This window comes from Ochotona princeps, chromosome 12, assembly GCF_030435755.1.
Source record: "Ochotona princeps isolate mOchPri1 chromosome 12, mOchPri1.hap1, whole genome shotgun sequence".
NCBI lineage: Eukaryota > Metazoa > Chordata > Mammalia > Lagomorpha > Ochotonidae > Ochotona > Ochotona princeps.
This window is the reverse complement of record NC_080843.1, coordinates 22,496,927-22,524,683: the sequence shown is the minus strand read 5'-3', so window position 1 is coordinate 22,524,683 and position 27,757 is coordinate 22,496,927. Positions and strand designations below refer to the sequence as shown.

Below are 27,757 nucleotides of genomic sequence, written 5' to 3'. Positions count from 1 at the left end.
CTTGTAATTTGGAGGGGTGAAAAGTTGCTGTTAATGGAACTTGAGAAACACTGTGGTAAGCATTCTGTAATCCTATGATAAGACCTCAGAATTCAGGTATGACATGCCTCTGGATGATGAATAAAAACAAATGTGCAGGGTTGAAGTGAAAATGGAGCAATGAATGGACCATGGGTGAGAGAATTTGAAATGGTTTGTAAGTGAATAGTCTTTTGAATTTGTTTCACAGAGAACCCTCCAGCAAAGTTTATTCTGCAACATGATATTCAGCGGGAGCCAAGCAACCCTTCACAGTGGTTAGTAATGCGAAAAACCAGTTTGAGTCAGATTTTCTTGGTTTGAAGGGAAATTTCCTCATTGTCAGGTCAATTCCATACCTCCTGTTTGTGCGACATCAGTGACACTCTCCATCATACATTGGATGATAAGACAATGTCAACAATCCCTGTCCTCTGCCCTGCACTCCTAGCTCCTTTTTGAGATCTTGGGCACTTTCTTAATAGCACTAGAAAACCCCTTCTCAGTGCTGGAGTTCTAATTTAGGGGAACCATTATCTTTCCACTGCCTCTTATTTGACACCAGTAAGTAAAAACTTTCCTCTGAGTGAGACACGCTTGAGGATGACTATTTGGAGAAACTCCAAGAGATTGACCTATTGTGTCCACAATCCTTGACCTCCCCTGGACTTCTTACCCTTTACCCACCCCTACTGGTGAGTGGTTATCCACAGGGGCACATGGTTAGATATTTGCCTCGCCTCCATTAGGCTAGAAACCCAACAAGTTTGGGTCTGTTATGACCACTTTTCTAGATATCAGGCCTGTTAAGGGCAGAAGGCTGCGGTATTTCAGAGTTACCTTCTCTGGATGTTTTCCCCTGCTGCTCACCCTGTATACCAGCTGGAATGCATGGAGGTAAAGCTCTGTAACCTGGACAAGGTCCTTCTGCCTGCCCCCCAATGCCTGGCCGCTGGTGTTGTGAAGTCTCAGATGCGCACATGGCCTCCAACAGTCAATCCATCAGCCATAGTTCAGGATTTTACTACTTGCCACTGTGTCTCATGGCAGTTTCAGCTCCTGTCATCCTCTTTCCCCAAGACTGTGCTTTTCTATTAGATTCTCCTGCTTTCCAGCGTTGGGGGATAGCAGTTTGCCATATGGATTTTTCAGTTTGTTTACCTTTTACTTGTCTTCAGGACAAAGTAGTGATGCCTAATCTCCTTACAGGATGGAATAGAAACCAAAAATCACCTTTACCACTCTTAAAGCACTCATACCCAGGGCGTTTGTGCAGCCCCACCAACTTACCTATGGTACCAGTAGCCCCTACTGCTGAGTTATAGTAGGCGGGCTTTGGAGTTTCCTACTTGGAAAATATTAGAACATTTGGATATTTTTTTAGGTTCTTATGCATCTGGATCTCGCTTTGCCTACAAATTGAGAAAATCGAGTCCTGATTGTCAGGCTCTGAGACAGCACAGCTTTCACTGTGAAGGATGACTCTTCCTCGCCTGTCCCTCCCAATAAACAATTGCTCACTTTGGGCCTGGGGTCCCCGCCCAAGGTGAATGACTCAGTTGCAATTTCAAAAATTTCATAAACAAGCACAGATATTTGCGCAAGCAGATAGAATGATAAAGCCTTCTTTAACCAAGTTATGTCTCATTTAATTACTGTGGTATGAAATGGTACTGAATAGAATCCTAAGAGCAATAAAAATGATTAGTGCCACAACTACTAATGATATCCAGTGGTGAAGCTTTGTCTTTGTCACCACTTATATTAGCTTCCTCTATTTTTTTTTTTTTTAGACTGAGCACTGGTCAGCCATATACTCATTCATTTCACAGACATTTATTAGTTTGTTTGATTTCATTTTATCCCCTATAAGCTGTAGGGACTCTGACAAGCACTTTTTTATTTGGAGTTTCAGTGTTTACCACTGAATTTCTGAATCACAGATTCTCTGGAGTCTTGTCCTTCTTGTTCTAAAAAATTCTGAATAAATAATGAGTTGTTGAACTAGACAGCCATATGAGTGGTGTGAGTCAAAAGCAGTAACTTAGGGGGAACTCAGACCTGCAAGCTCAGGCTCTTTACCTTCCTTCTGGCCAGAGATTCCTGCAGTGCCTTCCAGGCAGCACTCAAATGTTTCCTCCTCCAAGGAAATGTTCTTAATTTTCCCTGTGACAGAGCCTTCCTCTCTGCACCCCCACCCCCAGTCTCCAGACATTGTACGGTTTACCTGTGCACATGACTGCTTTCCCCTAAACAGCTGGGCTGTGATAGAATAATCATGTTCTACCCATTTTTGGGGAAGCAGAACCTGTTCCTTTTGTAATCTATATTGTCTATAGTCAGAAGCCTTTGATAACTGGTAACATGCTAAGTTTCATTGTATTATGTATGCTCCAAAGAGGACTACAAGTATCCTCAGTGGAAACAGTATGTGTACCTTCTTTTTATGTTTTCTTTTGGGTGCCTAGCAGTGGCTGGCAAATGGATGTTACACATCCCTGCATTGGAAAACAGATGACTGTACTTTTGATGGACCTTTTTTAGGAAGCACCTTGTTTGTCACCACTTTAAAGTGTTTACTAATTTACTTGCACTTTGCTCATATCAAGTAGAAGTTTAAACTCAATGGTTTAATCTAGGATTTAGCCGACTAGAAGCATGCAAACAATTGTTAGCTCCTGGAGGGCAAGGAAGGCCCCAGTTTATCTTGCCTTGTAGAGTACATTAAACAGTACAAAGTATTATGGCTGCTTTAAAAAATATTTTTTATGACATTGCTGAATCATGGGACCAAGCAGCCAGTGTGAGCAAGCAATGTTTTGGCAGCTCAAAGGGCAAACTGCAGAGATGGGGCTGGAATACTTTTCACAACATTGCACGTTCTTTATTCCAAGTCCTTTCCATTATAGTCCATACTTTGAGATTCAATCAATGCAACAGAGAAGAAAGTTTAATGTATTCTCTTGTATATTTTTCTTGGGCCAGTGTTAATGTGTTGTCTGAAGGTCAGATGGGATCAGAAGGACCTTTGAGTTGAGAAGTGTTCAGACAGGGACAAATGGTTTGGGGCATCATAAATTGTCAGTTAAATTCACATAGGCAAACACAGGCAAAATCTTAAGAGTTATAAAGAAGACTTTTAATTGGATCATTCTGATAACTTTCTAAATGTGTTCTGACTTTATGGAGTTTTTGCTTCTTGCCTATTCATTGATGATATGAACTTGACATCTGGATGGCAATCATTCTCTCCACCCTCAGGCCTGGCATCATCCTGAATGACTCCATGTGACAGCTCCACCTCATGGCTTGCCTGCCTCACCTTCAAGAACATTCCCCCACCCAGAAACCTGCTTCTTGATTACATTGTACACCTTGCCATGTTCACATTTGTTTCCATCTCAAGTGAGATAGTTATATATGCCCTACCCTCTTCATTCCCAGCACACCAGTTCCTTGACTCTTTGGGTATCTTTTTTGCATTTTTCTAAAAGCGTTGACCTTTAAGAGACCACTAGTGCTTTTCTCAGAGCCAAGTTCAAAGAACAATTGTCAGTCTATTTTACATGATGTCTCTTCTGTAGAAATGTAATTGATTTCTACCACCATTTAAAAAATATTTCCCGTATTTCCCCATATTTTCTGTATCACCACACTCTCAGGTTCCCCTCCCCCACAACTTTATGTGTCTATCTACGGTTCTCTTGTTGTCTCTGCTTCTGCCCATGCCCTTTAAACTGGTACCACTGCAAGTGCTGTTTTGGATTCTTTTTCTATGTTAACTCATACCTTTTTGATGGGCAGATGGAGTGCTGCCTTCTCAAGGATGTGTGTGTCCTAATTGCCTGAATACATGAACTTGTTACCTGACAGAACAAAATGAACAAGTGAATCAGTGAAGTGCCTAGAGATGGGAAGAGCCTCTTGAATTATCCAAGAGATTCTAGTGTAAACACAAGGAGGAGGAAGGTAGAAGAAACAGTGAAGGGGACATGATGATGGAAGCAGAAATAAGAGGGATGGTGGAAACCTCTAGAAGCTAGAAAAGATACAGAGCCCTTTTGCTCAAGTCTCCAGAAGTAACTTTGCCAAAGCTTGGACATTGCAAGACCTGCTTCACAGTCTGACCTTCTGAACTGTAACATGACAAGTTAGTGTTGTTTTAAGCCACTACTGGGTTTGTTAGAGCTACAGTGGTACACTAGGATAGCCTCATTGAGGGCTTCAGGTGCTCATTATTTTTTTTTCGAAAGATTTGTTTATTTTTATTTGAAAGGCAGATTTTTTGAGAGAGAGAGAGAGAGAAAGAGAGGGAGGGGGAGAAAGAGTGAAAGAGAGAGAGGAGAGAGAGAGAGAGAGAGAGAGAGAGAGAGAGAGAGAGAGACTGCTAGTTCACTACCCAGATGGCTGCAAAGGCCAGAGTGGAGCTAAACTGAAGCTGGGAGCTTCTTCTGGGTCTCCTACAGGAATGCAGGGACCCAAGGTCTTGGACCATCCTACATACCTTTTCCAGACCATATGTGGAGAGAAGTCAGATGTGAAACAGCAGTCATGAACTGGCATCATATGTATTGCCAGCACCACAGGAGGTGGATTAACATGCTGAACTACTACACTGGCACCCAGATCTTTGTTTTTTGTTCATCTTCATTAAGAAGGCTCCTGAGTTAGTTATGGTAACCTCAATACTGTCCCAAATCCCCTCCCTAAGGGAATTGGAGTTTAGACATTGATCTAAACTCATTCACAGTGGAGTTTATACCTTGACCCTATAGAAGTGTGGAATAGACAAAAAGATGAGCAGGATAGTCCCTCCTCTGCAGTTCAGTAGGTCAGACTGACAGAACTCCTGTTACCCTTAACATTTAGTAAAAATGCAGGGAACATGGGATGAAGGCCATGGCACAATGCACTTGGGAGGTTTGTAGAGGTCTAGCTCGAATGTTAGGGTGTTTTTCTTCTTCAAAGGCTTTCATGACTCATATTTTTTTGTTTTACTAGAATTCAGTTACAAAGCAGCATCTAGTAACAAGGACACAGAAAAGTGCCATCTACTTAGCTTTTATGATAAAAGAGAAGATATAGACTGTTCAGCAACTTTCTGAAACATCTCCTAAATTTACATTTTGAAACCTATCTGTTTTCAGACAATTGCATGACTTTACCCAGAAACATCTAAGAACCATGAACTCAGTATTTTAAAAAGTGAACTCGTCATATTCTTAACATTGTTTTCTCCCCATGTTTCTAGATCTGTAAATGAGAGCACTATTACACAAATCAGGAACCTGGCACCATCCTATGACTTCTCTCTCACTGCTTTATCAATCATCATGTCAATAAGCACAGAAGAAAAGGATTGTGTTTCAATTCTGCCCATTTCTCCATCACTATTGTCAATGAGTTAATCCATGCTTTCACTCATCTCAGCTACAGTTCTGTGAATACCTCATCACTGGGCTCCCTGACTCCAATCATCATCTGTACCTATCTGTACCATGTTTCTTCAGCAGTAAACATGCTAGCAAAGCGGAATGACCACAGTGCACCTGACAGACCAAGCTGGCTTCTCAATAAAGAACTGGGAGCCTCTCCTAACCTTTTTGTTGCAATGTATCCCCAAAGGAATGTTAAGACAGTTTATGCCATTTTCCATTTCCAAACATTCCAAATTTTCCTAGTATTTTTAAGACAAGAAAACATGCAATAATACAGAAGGCTTTCATGACCCATATCTTTCTTGCACTTCCTGCCTTGCCTTCAGCTCTTTGCAGAGCATCTGCACTGTTAACATATCAATCTCTTTCTTGCCCCCTCAAGGCTCCATGCCATCTTTCATTCCTGAATCCTCAAACATCCTCCTCTCTTTGCCTCCCTTGTTATTCATTCCCATCTCAGACTTTACTAGTGGAGTCTTTCTTATCTCTCAGATTTCAGCTGAAACATCCAGTCCCTTGGAAAATTTCCCTGATATAAAGGCAAAATCATAGAACCCATATCACACTCTGTATAACTCTGTCTTTCCTAAGGTAGTGAAAGTTATGATATAAAGATTCTTCATTCCCTTACACACAGTGGCAAATATTTGTTGAAAGAAGGAAAAGATCTCCATTTATGTGTGTGTAAGGCTTATGAACATAAGGAAGGACAAAGAAATTTATATTTTGGTCACCAAGGTCCAAGTCTCAGTTTTAACATCTTTAATGTCAGAATTGACACTAGTGATAATACTGTGAGTGTGACGTCCACGTACCAATCACAATAGCCAGCTGTGTTTTCAGATATGATTACCAAACTAACCCATTCATGATACATCCAAGGGGCAAAATAACATCAAAATTTATTGCTCAATATATGTCAAAATATTTTTTTTTTAAAGATTTATTCATTTTATTACAGCCAGATATATACAGAGGAGAGACAGAGAGGAAGATCTTCCGTCCGATGATTCACTCCCCAAGTGAGCCGCAACGGGCCGATGCACGCCGATCCGAAGCCGGGAACCTGGAACCTCTTCCGGGTCTCCCACGCGGGTGCAGTGTCCCAATGCATTGGGCCGTCCTCAACTGCTTTCCCAGGCCACAAGCAGGGAGCTGGATGGGAAGTGGAGCTGCCGGGATTAGAACCGGCGCCCATATGGGATCCCGGGGCTTTCAAGGCGAGGACTTTAGCCGCTAGGCCACGCCGCCGGGCCCGTCAAAATATTTTTATAAACACCAAGCAAAGTAAAAGTTGTTTAGTAGTTCAAGAAAATGAATGTGTGTGTGTGTATGTATGAATGTGTGCCTACATTGCATTAGCTCATTTCTATTGCCATAATAAAACACCATCTGGGTAATTTTGGAGAAGGCCAACATCAAGGTGTCAACACTTCAGTGTCTGGGGAGTGCTACTGTCTAGTTCCAAGATAGAACCCCATTGTTGCATCTTCACATGGTGGAAGGCGATGGCCACAAGGGGCTTAGTTGTTTCCTTCCAGCTCTTTCAAAAAGTTGCAAATCCCACTGGGGAAGCAAAAACCTCATGACTTAAACACTTCTTGAAGGTGTCTACTCTTTATGCTCTCATACTTGTATCTAAGTTTCAACATATGTATTCAGAAGGACACCTTCATTCAAACAATACCATATTTATTTTCATAAGTGTTCATTGTATCGGTAGACTTACTTTGTGTATAATTTGCTTTCAGCCCAGCTTCATAAATTTGTAGCAACAGGAATATATACATACATATACATATACATATACATATACATATACATATACATATATGTTTTAAAGGTTTAATTGTTTATCTCAAAGTCAGAGTTACAGTGATGGTGAGACAAAGTAAGAAAGAGACAGTCTCCTGGTTTACTTCCAAGATGGCCGCAATAGCTGGGGCTGGGCCAGGCCCCAACCAGGAGTCAGGAGTTTCTTCTGTGTCTTCCACATGGATATCACGGGCCCAAAGACTTACACCATCCTTTGTGCTTATCCTAGGCCATTAGCAGGGAACTAAATCAGAAGCTGAGCAACCAACGGAAACTGATGCTTATAGAGAATGCTGGTGTCATACTCAGTGGCAATACCAGCCCTGAAAATACACTTTTTATGATTATTGAACTACTAGCTAAAATCAAATCACTTTTTAATTCTGAAATGATCTAATGTGTTACCCACACGGGACTTGGTCCAATGCTTTCTTTGAGACAAAGGAATTACAGTTATTGGTAGAATCACCATGTCAATATGCTCTCCATTTCCCTCACTCAAGGCAACATCATTCTCAATTATAGGGATAAATCACACTTTATCTAATTTCATGCTTGCAAATATTTACTCAAAAATAAATCATTTTACTATGAAAATTCTTTAAAGAATACTTAATAAATATATACATATTTTAGTGCCCTAAACTATGTTAATATTATGTTAACAATAAGACTTCAAGTACGTGAAAGTCTGAAACTTCAGCCTTACTATTCCCAAGGAATATATCTTCCTGATTTACAAATCTGTTTTCATAGGAAGTTCTTTTAACACAGAACAATGAAATCTTTCATTTCGCAGATGAAACAATTCAGTGAAATACTGTGGTAAGGAATGGATATGTGTACTACTTAGTGGGCATTGATTTGCATTTAAATGGCATAATTTCTAAAAGCTTGTATATGCCATTTCAAATGCTAACTTTAATAATTGAGGAAAAATAATATTGACAGTAGTGTGTGTGTGTGCATGTGTCTGTGTGTGTGTATAATTGATCTTCAATGAAAAATACAGAGAATCTTAGTGGAGATGAATAGGAAACACTTTTCTGATAATACCAAACCAGTTAGGACTCCCAAACCAATTCCTCTTTCAAGTAAGTGGTGAATAGCTTGATGCTTTTGTCCATAGTATTGTCATACTTCTCTTGGAGTTTGAGGAAGTAAAACGTTTGAAAATTTGTTTAAAACTAATAAAGTTTCCAAATTAGTGCTGACTTGGGCCAATGCCAGTTTGTGCCCCAGCTGCTCTCCTTTTTTTTTTTTTAAGATTTATTTATTTATTTATTTATTCATTAAACATATATTTCTATTGCATTTCCTTTTTTTTTTAAACTAATTACATTGCATTATGTGATACAATTTTTTATGCACTGGGATTCCCCCTACCCCTCCCAAAACCCTCCCCACACGGTGGATTGCTCCACCTTGTTGCATTTCCATAGTTCAAATTCAGTTGACGTTCTTTCATTGGAGGTATTTACCAAGCATAAAGTCCAGCATCTTATTGTCCTGGTAAGTTCAATGGTTTCTTGGTGAGACCATCTCTGGTCTGAAGGTAGAGCCGGCAGAGTATCATTCCAATCAATTAAAAGTCCCAACATAATATTTCCAACCATTTACAACATTGTGGCATTAATTGACATGGTATTGATTAACCAATATGTTAATAGGAAAATGCAAGTTCTTAACCATAACCTGTGACTTCTTCATAGACATTTCAATTTTGGTTTACATTCAACCGTATTCTATACACCTTAAAATGGCTTAGATTGCTATTCAGCTGTCTCATGCCTATTTTAATTTTAGTATTTAGCAGTTTATAGCATTGAAGCATGATTTCGCTGAACCTCGCTGTTTTTCGGGTGGTCTAACTCTATAATTCTAACAGGATATATGTCAACAGTTTAGGTGAGCATGTTTAGGAGGGGTGTGCAGAGAAATCTTCCATACCCCAGTTAGGAGTAACTAATCTTTGTGCCCCACCCAGTGAGGTATAAGTGCATCCCCGCTGACCATTTCCTGTCTGGTTCTAAGCTTTCCTTGTTGTTCTCTGTCTATCCTTGTTTTGTTTGTTTGTTTGTTTGTTTGTTTTGAGGGGTTTCTGGAGCGCTCCAGATGGTTATTATGAGAGGGGGTGGGGACCCAAAGTTGGAAGCAGGCAAGGACCAGAGAAAGCTCCTCTCCCTAGTCCCGAAGGAAGTTTACTGTTCTTCTGTTTCTGTGGACCGCTCAGGGATCCTGGTTGTTGTTCCGATGATCTTGGAACCTGCAAGGCAGGATTTGGGCTTCTTCCATCCCATATGGTAGATCCAAATGGGGGTGGTCGAACTCAGAGTTCTAGGTCTCCGAAGGCACTCCATTTTCCCGTGGTCTCCTTGGCAGTAGGAATGTAGTCCTCGGTGCTCCTTGGAGAGGATCTGGGAGTCTTCAGGATTGGGATAAAAGCCTCCTCCTTTCTGCCTGCTCCACTCTGGGGTTCCCCCTGCTCTATGGGTATGACCTCCTGTTAAGAGGTTGTTAGGATTACTCCTGATTCCCCCATATGCCTTTGTAGTTTTGCTATTGTCTAATACTAATTCAAGTCTGTTGTCTATGAGTTACCAGTTATGATCTTGATAGGTTATATTTCCCATCTTCCTCACACCTTCTAGGGTGATGTAAGATTTCTCTGCTCTCCCTCCCCATTTCCAAGTATCATGGGGCCTTACAAGTACATTAGGTTTTACAATTCTTTGATGTAGATCATAAGCAATCTGCCTCATATCATTGGTTACTTCACAATATCTTATTGCATGAGATACAGGCTGTTTGGGGTTGAAATAATATTACTGTTTTTCGGATTGACATAATTTTATAACAGCCACATCGCCAGCTGCTCTCCTTCTGATCCAGCTCCCTGCTTATTGCAATGGTGGTAGTTCTTTGTATTTCATGTGCTGCTTTGAGAGACTGTTGGTCCTGTATAGACTCACTGAAATGCAGACCATCCACATCAGTTTGTATGGCTAATCAGCCTTAAATTGAGCTAATTAGCTCCATTCCATTATTGTGGAGTCAATGATGTTCATTTCAGCGGCTTGCAAGTTCTTAAGAATCTTAGGCATTTTTTTTAACATGTTGGTTACTCAATACTATGTCAATTAATTCCATAATGTTATAAATTGTTGCTGATGTTATGTTGGGGCTTTTAATTGACAGGGATGATACTCTGCCGGCTCTACCTTCAGACCAGAGATGGTCTCCCCAACAAGCTGTTGCACTTACCTGGACAATAAGATGCTGGACTCTATGCTTGGTATATGCTTGCAATGAAAGAATCTCAACTGATCTTGAACTGTGGTAATGCAACAAGGTGGAGGAATCCACCATGGGGGGATTGGGGAAGGATGGGGGGAATCCCAGTGCCTATAAAACTGTGTCACATAATGCAATGCAATTAATAAAAAAAAAAGAATCTCAATATTATCAGATTCATTCTTACAATACATTCTGAAAACTTCTGGTTTTTGTTTTTTTTCTTTTTTCTTTTTTTTTTTTTCAGACATAGCCCAGACAGGCAGTGTCCACTGGTTAAACTTCTTCTACACACCTCTGTTCCAGAATAGGGATCCCAGAATAGATTTGGGAAAGACACATCTGACTTCTTGGTTCTCAAGAATTGTTGTCCATGTGATAACGGAACAGAAGAAGTAGTTGGCTGAGGACAACTAGGGGTTTTGCCAAGGAGGTTGTAGGCCTTTGAGTGACCTCTTAAGATAATCAGAAGCTGTCTAAACCATATGGACACTGTTCCTTCTTACAGTTTCTTGCAGATTCTGAAAATCGTTTTGAGTTTTTATGTCCGTTTTTGTGAAGCATTAAGAGACTTTAGTGTAACAGTGCACCCTAAGAGGTCTATAAAATTGTTAAAATATTAAGAAAGGCATAATTGTTAAAAGACTAGCTCTTAAATGAAATCCCTTGTGGAATATGAAAATCTCCTAAAGCTACAAGGTGACACTGTTGCATTGAACACTGATGTGACTCAGTTCTTTCTAGAAAAACCATAAACAGCTTGATTATAGGAATTTGGCAAAGCAATCTTTCATTAATAGGAAATATTTGGTTCTACACTGCAAATAAAATGGTGTTTACATAATTTGTTAAGATCTTTCAGAGATTTAATATTGTTCTACCTAGTCTTCTTGTGAATACAATATTTAATATGTGATTTTGAAAGAACACACACAATTCAGTGGTGACTGATCTGATTTTTTCATTTGCTTTGTATACTGTTTCTCATTGAATTTACTCAATATCTTAGGAAAAATTACCCTACCTTCCTCTGTGGGCAGATACATAACACAGTCTTTTTTAACACACACTCTGATGGGACGAGATTTGCTTTGATTCTGAATCTCCCAACTTCAGAAGAACTAGATAAAAAGTAGACCATTCAGTGTCTGGCATTGTTGCATAATAAGTAGAGCCACTGTAAAACCCAGCATCCCATAAGTATGGTGATTCAAGTCCTTACTACTCCACTTCAGATTTAGCGCCCTACTAATGCTCCTGGGAAAGTTGTAAAAGGTGTCCCAGTGTTTCGGGCCCTGTCTCCCTCATGGGAGATGAGGATAGAGTTCCAGGTTTGTGGCTTCTGCCTGGCCCACTCTTGGTTGCTGCAGTCACTATGCAGTGAACCAGTAGATGGAAACTATCTCTCTCACTCAACCCTCCTCTGCTCTCTAATGGGGATTTTCAAATAAAACAAATTTATTTATTATTTATTTATTTATTTATTTATTTATTTATTTATTTATTCATTTATTTATTTTTCATGATACTGTTCCATAAGCTCAGGAGTTTCTCCTTTAACCCGCCCCATCCCCAACCCATCTACACTGATTCCCCTATATTATTATAATAATACAGTCCTTCCACAACAGTCACAACTCCACCATTCTGCTATTTATATAGTTAAACATGTATGCGCACATATTCATCTAGAGGAATCATATAATGGAGACTAGCATACTGAGGACTGAAGATACGTTGCAGTATGCATCTCTACTTCCGAATCAAAGACGGACTCCCAGCGAAACTGTTAAATATATCTTGACAATAGGATGCCATGCTTTTTGTCATTGTCTATATCTACAATGTCATGATCCACTCAGAACTGTTTTGAAAAACACAATTAAGTGTGATATTCAGAAGGAAAATCTCATTCAAATGCGGCTTTCTTAGTGTGGGTTTTTACTGCAAACCCAGTAAAATATTGAAACCACTAATCTGAGCTACATTTCACATGCATCTTTTGACTTCTTAGGATTTCCTTAGTTCTATACCTAAAATTTGAGTTAGTTTAAGCAAATGTTCCATCTCTTTGTTCTGCGCGCTGTGTCCTTGGCACATTCCGGAACCAGTTCACCTAAGAAGCAGATTCTTTTTTTTTTTTTTTTTTTTTGAGATTTATTTTTCTCTTTTTGTTTGAAAGGCAGAGTTCCAGAGGAAAATGAAGACAGAGAAAGAGATCCTTCATATTCTGGTTCAGCTCTGAAGCTGGGAGCCAGGCACCTCCTCTGTATCTCCTGCATGAGTGCAGGGCCCCAAGGACTTGTGCCATCCTTTGCTGTGCTCCCAGACCATTGGCAGAGAGCTGGATCGGAAAGGGAACATTCAGGACATGAATTGGTGCCCATATGGCATGCTTCTTTTTTTTAATAGAGATTGTGGTGAGTCAGGAATGATTCAGAAACACTAAGTAATCTCTAAATGTAAGAGTATATAGTTAAGAGCTTGTAGTTAGAAAACAAGATGGTCACATTTAACTTGGAGTGTTGATGAGCACTGGAGTTAGGCCTTGGAGTGCAGGAGTAGAATGAAAAATTAAATATATGATGAACTGGCCAACCTTTCTCTTTTTGATTGAGGCCGCTTGCAGTCAGCTGGCTTCCTTTGCAGCTAGATAGGAATAAAGATTTAATAGTATAAGGCCAGTGTAGTGACATGGTGAGCTACATACTAACGAAGCAAACAAATTAAAAAGCAAACAAAACGTAGGCCTTAACTGTGAAGTGGGAAAGATTGGAGAGTTGATTCAAAGAAGAGTAGCAGAAAACGACTCTCAAGATTCAGTGGAAGACTCTTAAAGACCTAGAGAAAAATTTTATGTGACCTTAACAAATGGCATGGAAGAAAAGCATGTAGGAATGCATTTGGTCAAATATGCAGTGTTGAACAGATTCCAGACAGAAGCTCCTCATCTTATATTGTGATGAAATCTGATAAAACTGCCATAAATTGAGAATATCCTAAGAGGAAAATCTCTTTGATATAGCTACCCTGCCAAATGTCACACCCTTTTACAAAGGGCCTGGTAGAGTATGGGCCATTTACTCTTCTAAGTACTGGGCTTGCTGTTTCTGCCCAGCATGGAGTGAGAGGATAACACTGTGTACAGGAAAAGAACACACAGACAAATTCAAAAATTGTAAATGCAATTTCTATTGAATGAGTGCTGCTTTTACCCTGCCCTCAGTTGAAATCTAATAAATCCAAACATCCTGAGTTGAGGATCATCTTCAAATGAAAGATGAATCCTAAGAGGTAGATTAACCTGGAATAGAAGGATTCTACTAATATCCCTTTATTCTGCTTCTATAATTCTAAGGCATGTAACTCGATGTTACATAGAACCAGCTCTTCACTTTGACTATATTTGGGTAAAGTTCTTCCTGTAGCACGCTCATCCTCAATTATTCATGAGGTTGCTTTGCTTCTGCTGCCATAGTGGTTTCGAGCAGCTGAAGTGGTAGTTCCCTAGCACATAAAAGAAAGTGATCAGTATCATCCTTCCCCTGACTTCATTATTATTTTACAGCATGGACTGTCAATGATAAATATTAATATCCCTTCCTTATTGTTCATGCCAGTCAGATTTGCTCATATTCAATTCCATCTTTCCCTTCTAAGAAATCTGAATAGCAGTAGATATTGATTTTGGAAATATGCCATTTAAAGAGTAAGAAGCAGCAAATTATAGCTTGAAATGTGACAATTAGGTATACATTTAATATTCATCAGATAAAACGAAGATCTGTGCTTTATCGCATATTTAGGGAACTGTAACAGGAGGAAGTATTTTGTGTTTTGCAGGAAAAAATATTTTTACTGTTTTTTTTTTCAGTGCCTAAAAGAATGAAAAAGAAATGTTTCACGCTTTACAAGCCCTTTTAAAGCTTACCAGAAACAAGAGGGGAAACTTCACCTGCAATTTTGATACACAACCTGATAGCACATGAGTGCAATGCACAAAAAAATCTGATTGAAAAATTTATCTCCTGGAAGAAATCCATACAGATAAAGTGGTTAGATAAAGCAGAATGGAATATTGCACAGTTGAACCCGTTCTTGCATTTTTCATGGAATAGCATTCTTTTGTTCTTTGTATGAAATATCCTGAATAGTCAGTCTTGCTCTCTACATTAATTGATGGAATTAAAGCAAGCAGGATTTGTGTGTGTGTGTGTGTGCACCTGCGTCATTTCTGATTGGCCTAGTTTGAAAGCTTACTGAAGCATGAAAAAAATCATCACATGCACAATGCTTTCTTTCTGCCTGTCTAAGGAATACAAGACTAGAAACATGGAAATGTATTCTGAGAATCACAGGCCTGAATCAGCAAGCTATCATTTTCAGAAGTAAAAGCACAGTTAGACTCAGTGTTAGGACCTATCTCCTGCTTAAACTGATGTGAGAAACACATCGTATCCGAAACCTTCACATTCTAGGTCTCCATTGTCACAGAGAACTTTGCTGATTGCGTAATTTGTCCCTCAGGTAAGTATGGAAGGAAAGTCTGATTTTCAGTCTTTCCATGTTAACAGGAGTAGTCACTCATAACCCAGTTGTGCCACAGGAACCCTGTTCCTGGTTAAATACGGATACTGTTAATTTTTGAACAAGGAGCCCTGAAATTTCATTTTGCACTGGGCTCCACAATTAGCCAATCCTACCTGCTGGATCTGTTATTTTCCAACTAGTTCTTCAACTTTATAATGATGTTGATGGAATCCACCCCCACAGACACACTCCTCCAAAATTGTAGACTCAATTAGAAGGGGCTGATTTATTTAAATTTTTAAGGACTTGAATAACTCACAGCTTCTGGATAGCACGATATTGAATTTCTTCTAATATGGGGATTGCAATTGAGTTCTCCTTCCCCCAACACATAGTTTAATAACCTGGCATATTAATTACAACTAATGATGTGAGGCAGAGCTCTAAATCTAACCGGTACTATAAATACTGAATACATTCCTGTGGCTTTAGTTCTCTGATAGGATGGAATCTGTGTATGTTTTATTGCCTCCCTTGCTTTTTACTCGATAGCCTCTTGATGCTTACTCTGTTCCACTGTAAGACTGTGTCTCAATGAATCCGTTATGTTGAAATTGCTTCAGAAAAGCCCAACAAAGAGGAATGAAGCCAAATGTTCACATATACTTTGATTAACTTTTTTCTTTTGAACAACTTCTCAACTTTAAAATGCTTTCAATTGCACAAGCTTAATTCGTGGCCCATTAATGCATTATTTGGAACAGAATTAATGGGCTAGTCCCATGGCATGCCTGGTTGAGCTTCTGTCTATGTTCCCAGCATCCCATATGTGTACTGGTTTGTGTTCCGGATACTCCACTTCTGATTCAGCTCCCTGTGCATGCCCTGGCAAAGCAATGGAAACTTGCTCCTTGGGCCTCTGCACCCACTAGGGAGACCTTGAGGAAATGCCTTGCTCCTGGTTTTGGATTGGCTCAGTTGCAGCCATTGCACCCGCTGGGGAATGAGCCAACAGATGGAAGATCTCTCTCTGTCTCTCCTTCTCCCTTTGTAACTCTGCGTTTCAAATAAAAATAAAAATAAGTTATAAAGAAAAGGAAAACCAGAGTTGACTGAATTATAATGAATTAATTATCTTTTCTGGTTTTTTTCTGAGGACTTTGGTAGTGTTAAAATGGTTAATGCTTTTAGTGTTTTTTTTTTAAAGATTTTTTTTTAATTGCAAAGTCAGATACACAGAGAGGAGGAGAGACAGAGAGGAAGTTCTTCTGTCCAATGATTCACTGCCCAAGTGACTGCAATAGCCATTGCTACGTTGATCTGAAGCCAGGAGCAAAGAACTTCTTCCAGGTCTCCCACGCGGGTGTAGGGTTCCAAGGGTTTGGGCCGTCCTTGACTGTTTTCCCAGGACACAAGCAGGGAGCCGGATGGGAAGTAGAGTTGCCAGGATTAGAACCGGTCCCCATATGGGATCCTGTGCGTTCAATGCAAGGACTTTAGCCACTAGGCCACCACACAGGGCCCTAATGCTTTTAGTTTTAGACCACAGAGTTTGTGCTGATTAAAACTGATTAATTTATACATTTTTGAAAATTGGAATCATTATGAATTTTTAAAATTAAATATTTTGCAGCATATTCTGAAATCTAGAAGGGCTAGCAAGAGTGGCTCGGCTCTTCTTTAACTAATGAGGTCAAATTTATTTATCTATAGTGTTTTTGTACCCTGTTAAAATATTTTTGATTGTCTTAAGTCCATGAATAGAGTCTAATATTTTATTATTTTTAACTTTATTTTTATTGCAAAGTCAGATATATAAAGAGAGGAGGAGAGACACAGAGAAAGATCTTCCGTCCAATGATTGACTCCGCAAGTGACCACAATGGCCAGAGCTGAGCCTATCCGAAGCCAGGAGCCAAGCACTCTGCTGGGTCTCCCACTTGCATGCAGCTTCCCATGGCTTTGGGCCATCCTTGCCTGCTTTCCCAAGCCACAAGCAGAGAGCTGGATGGAAAGCAGGGCATCTGGGATTAGAACAGGTGCCGATATGGGATCCTGGCACATTAAAGGCCAGGACTTCAGCCGCTAGGCCACGGCACTGGGCCCAGAGCTTAATATTATGTCTTAGAAAATACATTGCTTGGTTTTCATATTAAAATGTGTTCCATTGATTGGAATTGATTTTATACGTATAAAATAGGCTGTATAGATAATGGTATAGCCACAGCACGGGATCACAGGAGGTAGGGAGTCATGATCCAGGACCTGAGGCTTTTAAAGAGACCATGATGGAAGTCTAACACTAGAGCCCAGACCTGAAACTTGCTTGAGGGAGTGGCACAAATGACTGCAAACAAAGAACCGGATACCAACCACAGTAAGTAAAAGCAAACCATAGAACTATGGAAGACACAGCTAAGAAACCTGTTCTAAGGAAAAGAATCTGTTAAACAAAAGTACAATCACCAAGAGGAAAAGAAGAGGCAGAGGAACAATGAATATTGCTGAAGACTGCCGTGCCAAGGAGCCAAAGCCTTTGCCAACCTCAGAATTAATTGAGAAATATGTGGAGAAAATAGGGGGTAAAGAATTCAAAACACTTGTTATAAAGCTTTTTATAAGCATTGATAATTAAAGGAATTTAAGGAATATGTCACACAGGAAATATCAACACTGAAATAAAATCAAGCAGAATTATTACAAATGAAGAACACAATGGAGCAAATTTAAAATTCAGTGGAAAGCCTCAACAATAGAATGAAAGATGCAGAAGAAAGAATTTCAGAATTGGAAGATACTTTCTATCACAATGGGGAAATAATCAAAAATTATAAATAAAACGAAAACTTTCCTAATCTAGATAAAGAATTGGGAAACAACATCCAGGAGGGGTACAGACTCCCAATAGAGCTGACCAAAAGAAAGCTTCAACATGACACATGGTAATCAATCTTTCTTTAGTTGAACATAAGGAAAAGATCCTTAAATGTGCTCCTGAAAAAAAATCAAGTGACATATGGAACAATGGCAATCAGACTTACAGCTGACCTCTCACAGGAAACTCTACAGGTCAAAAGAGAATGGAGTGAAATATTCCAGATTCCAAGAGGAAATAATTGTCGGGCCAGAGTAACATATCCAGCAAAACTTTCTTTTGTCTTTGAAAATGAAATTAAATTCTTCCACAAAAAGGCAAAGCTCAAAAAATATGCCTCTTCCAGGCCTGCGCTACAAATGATACTAAAGATGCTGTCTTGACAGAGAAAAGTAATAACACCCACCAAAACCAAAGGCAAATGTGAAAAACATCTCAGTTAAAGAACAGCAGAATGGTAAATCAATGAAACAACTACTGCTAAAATGACAGGATCAAATTACCACATATTCACATTAACACGAAATGTAAATGACTTAAACTCATCAAGCAGATGTCATAGAGTTGTAGACTGGATCTAAATACCAAAACCATCTATTTGTTGCCTACAAGAGACACATCTCACCATCAAAGATCATCGGGAACTATATATCATGAATTTTCATGCTTTTGTTTTTATTTGTTCAAAACATATATTAAATTCTTCATTGGCTCATAAGTAATCATTTTATTCAAGAAGCTAATTGATTTTTCATTTCTTTAGCAACACATTAGTCATTTGGTAGCATGTTATTTAACTTCATGGCATTGTAAATTTCTATTTTTCTCCCTGTTGTTGATTTTGTTCTGTGGCTTTTCATTTAAGGGGATGTATAGTAACTATGTAATGGAGACTATCATATCCAGATGTGAGTATACAATGCAGCATGCATCTCTATGTCCAGATCAAAGATGGACTCCTAATGAAACTGTTGAATATATCTTAACAATAAGATGCTCAGATCTCTGCCATTGACATATCCACAATGAAGGACATATGACTGGTTATGAAGAACTCTATTATTATAGTAACACAGGAGAAATCAGTGGGGAGGGGGGAAGGAGACTGGGAGGGTGGGAAAAGTATATCATAAAATAATAATGACAATTTTAAAAAGGGATAAAAATTATAAGCTAAAATGCTATCGAGTCCAAAATGGCTGGGGCCTCCACGGTAGAGGCTTGAGTCACTTCTTGCACTGGCAATAATGTACTGATCTGTGATTATGGCCATTTCTTCCTAATTTGAAATCAAAAAACAACTTTCATTTTTGTGTTCTCAAACTTAAGATGTTTGTCCATGACTGTGGAACATTCAGAAGTTGTCTCTTGATTAATAATTGGCTCCGAGCCTGGCTCCACCTCTGGACCCCCATCCTCCCTCGCAATGACCATCGGGATCGCTCCGAAAACCCCTCACAGCAAAGAAACAATCATACAAACTAAAAAACCTAAAATAAACAGACAAACAACAGAAAGTAGAGCTTGAAATCTGACAGGAAAGAGCTGGCGTGGATTGGCTCATGCCTCGCTGGGTGGGACACAAAGATTAGTCACTCCTCACCATGGTGTTGAGGATTTTCCTGCACACCCCCCCACACAAAAAAAAATTGTTCTGCACCTTAATTGTTGACAAATGTCTTGTTAGAGTTACAAGCCAGTCTAGATTATCCTAAAATCTGCCAAGATCAGCAAAATTATACTTCAACACAACAAATGGCTAAATACTAAAATGAAATAGACACGAGACAACTGAATGGTACCTTATAGCCATTTTAAGGTATATAGCAGCCGGTCCTGTATATAAACTAAAATTGAAATGTCAATGAGCTAATCAGAGGTTGTGGTTAAGAACTTGCTTTTTTTTTTTTTTTTTTTTTATAACATACTGGTTACTCAAAACCATGTCAATTCCATAATGTTGCAAATTGCTGTTGATGTTATATTGGGACTTTTAATTGACTGGGATGATATTCTACCAGCTCTAACTTCGGACCAGAAATGGTCTCCCCAAGAAACTGTTCAACCCATCTGGACAATAAGTAGCTGGACTCTATGCTTGGTATACATTTGCAAGGAAAGAATCTTGATTGAATTTGAACTGTAATACTGCACCAAGGTGGAGAAATCCACCAGGGGGGAGGGGCGTGGGGAGGGGTGGGGGAATTCCCAGAGCCTATGAAACTGTCACACAATGCAAAATAATCGATAAAAAAATTAATAATTGGCAATACGTCTTTATCATATAAACAGAATAGATTAATTTCTTGTAATTTTACCTGGTAAAAACAAGTGTAACAAGAAGCAACTCATCTCACATATTTTTCTTGAGCTATTATATCCCATAATCAAAATCAAAATTGATTTTCCAGTCAGAAAAGGAAATCAGGTTAACAAAGTGAACTAGTATTTTCAAAATACAATCAGACATGTGATTCAAACTGAATATCAAAAAGCAACTCTTTGGGCCCTACATACTAGGTCTAACAGTTTTCGTAAATTTCTACCTTGTTGCCGCAGCATGAGTTGAGGTTCAAAAGCAACTAGAAAATGGTGCTTTCTTTCTGAAACTTCATTAATCCTGAGCCTTATGACGGTCAATACCTTCCTTCTTAGAATCTCAGATACATGCTTTAGGGTGTTGCTATTGGCTAATTTGTACTTTGGAACAAAACTGGAGCTAGCACTTACTGCACAGATAGTGTGAATAAATTGGTTAGAGGCAATGGTATCCAGATCCTACAGCTTTGGAATTTGCAAATCACAGCCTAACAATCTGATGGGTACTCCTAAATCTGTGTCTCCTTTCATATACATTCTTTTGAATTATTTGTATGTTAACTATGCATGAAATCTTCACCCAGAAATCCTAGAGACACCTAACATTCTACTTGCCTCCTATGTATTTCCCTAAACCTGCTACCCCTTTGATTTTCTGCATCCTGATCAATGATTTACTCTCCCCATGGAATTCCAAGCCAGAAACCTAATCACCATTCTTCATTCGTTCCTTTGTTCAGCATTTATATCCAACAAATCTCCTTTAACCATTACTTCTACTTCTAAAATGGCCTTGACTCTGCTCATTCCTCCAACCACAATCCTCATTTTCTCTCTCCTGGATTATTGTCATAGCTTCCCAATGGGTCTGTCCGTCTCCAGGGTAACCAGTCTCCATTCCACTCACTGAACAGTGCCAGAGTGTGCTTTCTGAATAACAATCCTGATCTTGTCACTCACACAATTAAAATCCTCCAGTAGAAACCAGGCACTAAAACCATGGAAATTCAAACTCTCAGCACAGCCTACAAAGGTTGTTTTTGATCTGACTCCTGTGTGTTTCATCTATAACCTTAGACTACCCTTCTTGCACTTCTCACAGTTTGGCTTCATGTAATGCCCTCTTGTGTTTCCACAGCTTTCCACATGCAGTTTCCATGGCTGGGGACACCCTTTCTCTTTTCCACTTGCGAAACACCTCCTCATCATTCTAGATGAAGCTCAGATGGGACCTCACCTGGCTCTTCCCTGTGGCCCTCTGTGTGTATTCCAGGTAATGCGCACCTTCCCATTTTGATTTTTGCTTCATTGTATTTTAATCCCCTATTTGTATATTTGTTCCTCCTTTCATTTCTGTGAATTCATTAAAAACATTGTCTTTGCATTCTGAGCATTTAGCAGAGCACTTGACAGTAGAGTGAGAACTCAGAATGTTTGCTGAATATGAATGAAGACTCAGGCAGCTAGTTCCAATTGAAGCACAGGCAACTCAATGTCCTTTGAGACTTTGTCCTCATTTGGAGAATTAGGGACTACAAGACCTATATTCTCCTGCTGATATAAGAATTAAGTAAAACATGAAAATATTCAGTAAACTGTAAGTTGATTTATTTGTAGAAGTGTGTCATATTTAAAATCATAATATTGCAATCCATTACACAATGTTGTATCTTTAAAACAACCAATTTCTCAATGCTTGTGGCATGTAAGGACACTTTACAACACATAAACTGTCTTCCCTCTATTCTTCTCCTGTTGATTTTGTTTTCTAAAGTCTGCCTAGAGATTTCAGTTCTTGTCCAACCCTTTCTTATCTCTACCTAAGCAGAATAGCACCCTCCTCTCTGGCAGTCTAAGCATTTGGTGCTTGCTTCTCTCCGAGTTTGCATCACTCTGTCTGGCTTTTGTTTCTATGTTTGTATTTTCACACGTGGAACTGTGACCTCCTTGGGGTATTATCCCATTTTTTTCCTAGGGACTATTATGTCTATTTTCGCAGTGTTTGGGTCCCTGCAAAGTAGATAACCTTTTGGATTCCCACACCAACCTGGGAACAACATAGAGAAAATATTCAGCCATTCCCAGATCCATGGCCTAGGTTGATACAAAACAATTCATGAATTGTCCCCATTGACCACCTGATTTCCGTGTGGGGCTCCAAAATGTGGGAAGTTCCCCAAGTTGCTGATGTTCCTGGCATTTTGTAACTTATTTTCGTGCTTTAAATAGATTCGGTGTCCTTGATTTCCCTCTTCATAGCGAGTCTCAGTATGAGGCTTGGCAGACTGTTTTCTCTGGTTCACTTTTTACTAATATGGGAAGCCTTGCCGAGGAACCCTGAGCTATTCAGGGACACATCTCCTGGACACCAGCCAACAGCCTTCCTGGGTCCTCTTCCCCTGCCTCTGCCTCTCGGTGTTCCCTTCCTCCACTTCCTCCTGTATCAACAGTGTTTTTAAAAAGCAGCCAATTGTCCATGAGGATTTGCTCAGGGTTAAGCATTATGCTACACACCCTGCCTACATTATGTCATCTTTCCTTGCAACGAATCAAGGACGATGTCCCTTTTCTTAAAGGAAAGTCAGTTGAGCTCAGAGAAATCACATGGCTTGGCAGACATTTGAAACAACACGTGTCTGCTAGAGTCTAAAGCTCAAGGCTTCACACAGGTGAACTTCTGTTCTTATAGCATTGCAGGCTGCACCTCTCCTATTCCCGTCTGCCTCCTGGGTCTGCCTCTGAGCCCTGTACCCAACCGCAGAGGCACAGTTTTGCCTGCATGGCAACCTAGATGATACGGCCAGCTACATGTCCTTCACCACGGCCCATGGCATCTATGGGACAATCTCTTTCTGCCTCTTCATTCTGTTTTTCTTTAAACACAAGGGCTGGCTTTCACCACCTCCTGTTGTGTGAGCGATAGCAAGAAATGTGACTTACCTATCTTTGTATGTTTAAATTCTGCCACAAGTGGGTGACCCAGAAATTTTTTAAATACATAAGTGGATTTTATCAATGTAATAATAATAGCTGAACTACAAATGAAAGCAACGCTTAAACATTAAAGGCTACAAATGATACTTTGTTTATTTCCTTCCCCTACCAAGTTTTCTTGTCTAGGTGCCTAGGAAATAGTTCTTTAGCATGACGTAAAGTATTATTAGTGGATAAAATACATTTATACTTTTTCTGCTTTAAAATATTGATGAATTATTAATGTGTTTATTTATTTTCATGCTATTTATGCTAGTTAAAAGCAAAAATATCCTAAATCTTCAACAGTAGCAAGGAGTATGACTTCTTAGGTGCCTGACCAGGTCAGAAACTGTATGTGAATCCAAACAACACATGGCCTTGATCACCGCTTAACATCTTCAGTTTTCTATTTTAGGATTTGGCAAATGACACTTCACAATATCTCCTTGCCATTTTTTAAAAGAAAAGTTTGGTTATTTATTTTTAAGGTCAAAGTTACAGAAAGAGACAGAGGCAGTGAAACAGAGAGAGAGAGAGAGAGATCTTTCATCACAACTAAGGCTGGGCCAGTATTAAGCAAATGAGCTAAACACTTGGGCTGTTTTTGCAAGGCCATTGACTGGGAGCGCTGGATTAGAAATGGAGCAGCCCATAGGCAAACAGGTATCCATATCGGATGCCCTGTTGGAGGCAGTGACTTCATCTTCTGAGTCACATCACCTCCTGCCTTACAGAATTATTGAAAACTAAAACATAGTTAAAATTAGAATGTACTGCACGTTCAGCACGTATTAAACTCTCATTCATTTAAAAAGACAGGTAGCTAACTTTATCATGATCTAATTCTGTTATTCTTTCCTTACTAATATATATTTATTTATCATATATTCTATATATAATAATATATTCTATATATATGTATATTTATAAATATATTTATGTATTTCTGTAGGAAAAAGTCAATAGGGCAAACAGTGAATGCCATAAATGTACTCATGCAGAGGCTATTGCTATTAATATCTTGCTAAATATTTTCCATAAACTTTTGCATAATTTCCAAATATACTTACATGTTATTGAATTTTTTTCTCTTGTGCAGTGAGATCATGCCATGTGTGATCCATTACAACCTACTATAACTAATTTCAGCAAACTGTCATTTGGTGGGCATTTATGTTATTCTAAATTTTTGCTGTAAAACAGTGCAAAACAAACTGAAAGTAATTTATACATTTAAAGTAACTCATATTTCTAAAAATTGACAAAAATATTTCTAGGCATGTAATAGTTGTAAAACATTATACAACTGCCAATACCTTAAGAAACCTATTTGATCATCATTGAAACCTCATTTGCACATGGACTTGATTTTTTTTCTTTCAATACAGTATTTTCCAAAACATTTGATTTAATTAAATGTCTTCTGGCACAGTCATGTTCTATCAAGGCAAATGTGAAACTTTGGCTGAGCAAGAAGTGAAAGCCCAAGAGGTTTCTATTCCACAATAAATAATTTCACCAAGGAGGGTGATGAGCTTTTGGAGAACCTCATTTTCTTTCTTTTTTTCTTTTTTTCTTTTTTTTTTAATTCATTTTGTTATTCTTATTGTTTTATAGTACAGTTTCATATTCCCTTATCCCCTCCCCAGATCCCTCCCCCCAGTTCCTCTATATCATTACTAACATTTTTAAAAAGATTATTTAACTCCAGAGTCAGTCTCTCTCTCCTCCCTCTCTCTCTCTCTCTCTCTCTCTCTCTCTCTCTCACACACACACACACACACACACACACACACACACACAGAAAGAGAGAGAGAGAGAGAGAGAGAGAGAGAGATTCTTCACTTGCTTGTGTACCCGTGTATTCCCCACATGGCTGCAGCAGTCAGGGCTCCGTTAGGCAGCAGCCAGGAGCTAGGAGCTTTTTCTAGTCTCCCAAGTTGGTCCAGGGGCCTAAATACTTGGGCCATCTTGCACTACTTTCTCAGGCTCCATAACAGGGCGCAGAATTGGAAATGGCACAGCTGGGAAAACAACCAGAGCCCATTTAGAATGCCGGTGTTGCAGGTGGCAGTTTATGCCACAACACTGATCTCTATGTTTTAAAGAAACTTGTTAATAGATTAGAGTTCCAGGTCACAGGAAATATATGATAATATTGTGACACAGCTCTTATCAACCATCAAGTCTCTTGTTAATGTGATAAGGTTATAAAGAGAACATATTCAATGTAGTTAATAAATACAGCTCTAAGAATGTAAAAATACTTGTTTTCTCCCTTGCTACCTTGCTGTTTCCCTCCATTCCTCTTTCTGTCTTCCGTCCTTCCTTCCTTCCTGCCTTCGTTCCTTCGTTCCTTCCTTCCTTGCTCCCTCGCTCCCTCCTTACTTCCTCTTCCTTTCATTCTTTCATGAATGACCTGAAATGGTGGCATTCCAGTTTTAGATCTTGTGAAACAGCTTTTGAAAGAGTTACTCAGGTAAGTAACTCAAGTTCAGGTGGGAGGAAGGTTTGCAAGTTAATCCAAAGTTCCAGTAATTCATCTTGAATCCTTTCTAGACAAGGTTAAGGACAAGTAAGTCAAGATAAAGTAAGTGGCAATCATGTCCAATGAGTCACATCATTTTTGACCTGTATGAACTTATTGAATTCTTTTTCTCGTTGTAAAATGTGTTACATTAATAAACTCTGAATACCTGTTGCCAACATGGGATTCTGAATAGGAAGGGGAAAAATAAATTAGCTGTTACTCCATTTATGAACTAGCTGACTGCAACAGGAAGTGGTTCATCCTTCCTGGCTGTAGGGAAGAGCTTTTCCCAAGTGACAGGTCAAAGAGTTACTGTCCAGAGCAGATGCTTTTTCCAATCGGTTTCTCCTTATATTGCTTCTTGAATGGAGAAATGTGCAGATTTTCCTAGTGAACTTGTCAAATTTGCTTTAATCCTGTCCCTGAAATATTTCTGTTTTTAAAAATCATGTCCAGGAACTTTAGAAAATAGGCTTCTCTAGCAACAAGTCCAATTGATCGACATTTAGGCTTCCGTGGCACAGGAAAATGTAACCAGTCAGTGCTGTGAATACCCACGCCTACCTGATTCATCCACTGGATTCAGCTGGGCGCCAGTGCTTTTGTTTTAAGTTCATTTAAATTCCTATCAGGGCACAAAATGCTGAACATCACCCAAAACAAAACCAAATAAAACCAAACAAAACCAACCAACCAAATCGGGGGAAAACAGCTTAGGCACAGATACAGCAAGTCATTCGATGAAGAAACAAAACAAACCATTTATATGTTGCTTATTCTTCCTTAGTGTATAGGTAAAATTTTTAGGTTTGAGTTTTATAGCAATTATAAAACTCTACGTGTTGACTTTTGCTTATTTAGTCTCTACTTTACTTCACGGAGAGATACTGAAAATGAAAAAAAAATTTAAATCATGATATTCTTATTTCATATTCCCTCTGTCCATTCAAATAAAAATGGAAAATCCCATCTTTCTTTTGAAATTAGGCTTTTGGTCCATAACCCTAAAATCGTCATTTTTTCTAGCTGCAAACAAGGGATTTTTTCTATAAATAAAATGATTCTATGCCAACTGTAATAGTATATGAATATGCAAATATTTGGGTCTTCATTTTCAAAGACTGAAAATGCAAATTAATTCCAATTTTAGGAAATGTAATTATGTTGCAAGGGAAAATCATAAAATTGTCATTTGAGATAAGCTATTGGGTTTTACTTTTCTATTGACTGCATGTGTACCCACTAGTTTTAGGCTTTCCTGTGGTAGGGAAGGAGATCACAAGTGAATAGGTTACAAGTTCTGTATCATTTTTAACAGACATTGTGGTAAGCTGGAGAAATAACTGCTTTCATTGAATGTGACAGAGGCTTCTGGCCCTCTCCACAGGGCCAGATCTTATTCTCTTCTCTACGAACAGAAAGCCTAGTCTGGTGTTTGACATATGGCTACCGGATTAAGATCACATTTCCCAAACTCCCCTCATAGGCATGGCTTTGTGACAAGTTCTAGATGTGTGAGTTCAACTTCCAGAACAATCTTTGTCCCCTCCTTATTAAAGGTGGAACTGGTGGCTGGATAATCCCCCTGAGATGTGAGAGTACAGATGCCTCTCTGGGCTGGTAGTTCAGAAAAGCTACAGTTATCTTGTGTGACTATGGACTCCGCTATCCCAAAGTACCTCAATGCAGACTTTCAGGCATCAGGGTTATACTTTAGGTAGTTAGAATCTCTGTTACAGCAGACAAATATAAATCCAAGTGGACCAGAATTTGATGCTTAATGGCTGGATTTTAACTGTGACAAAATGTAAAATATGAGTGCTCAAGTTTCAGATAACAGAAGCTAGTTTTTGACTTTTGGGCTGTGACAAAGCATATATTGTTGTAATGTACTAAAGGAAAGAGTGTGCTATGCACAATGTTAGGGAAATTGTTAGAGACTGTTGAAGACATTGTTTTATG

At 39.1% G+C, this 27,757-nt stretch overlaps 1 long non-coding RNA gene across 1 annotated transcript; it reads left to right on the top strand.

The window, feature by feature from the left end:
* Positions 1 to 27,757, top strand: LOC131481540 (uncharacterized). Its single transcript, XR_009246371.1, has 3 exons — positions 1 to 96; positions 21,428 to 21,562; positions 27,183 to 27,757. It is a non-coding gene; the product is annotated as an uncharacterized LOC131481540 (long non-coding RNA).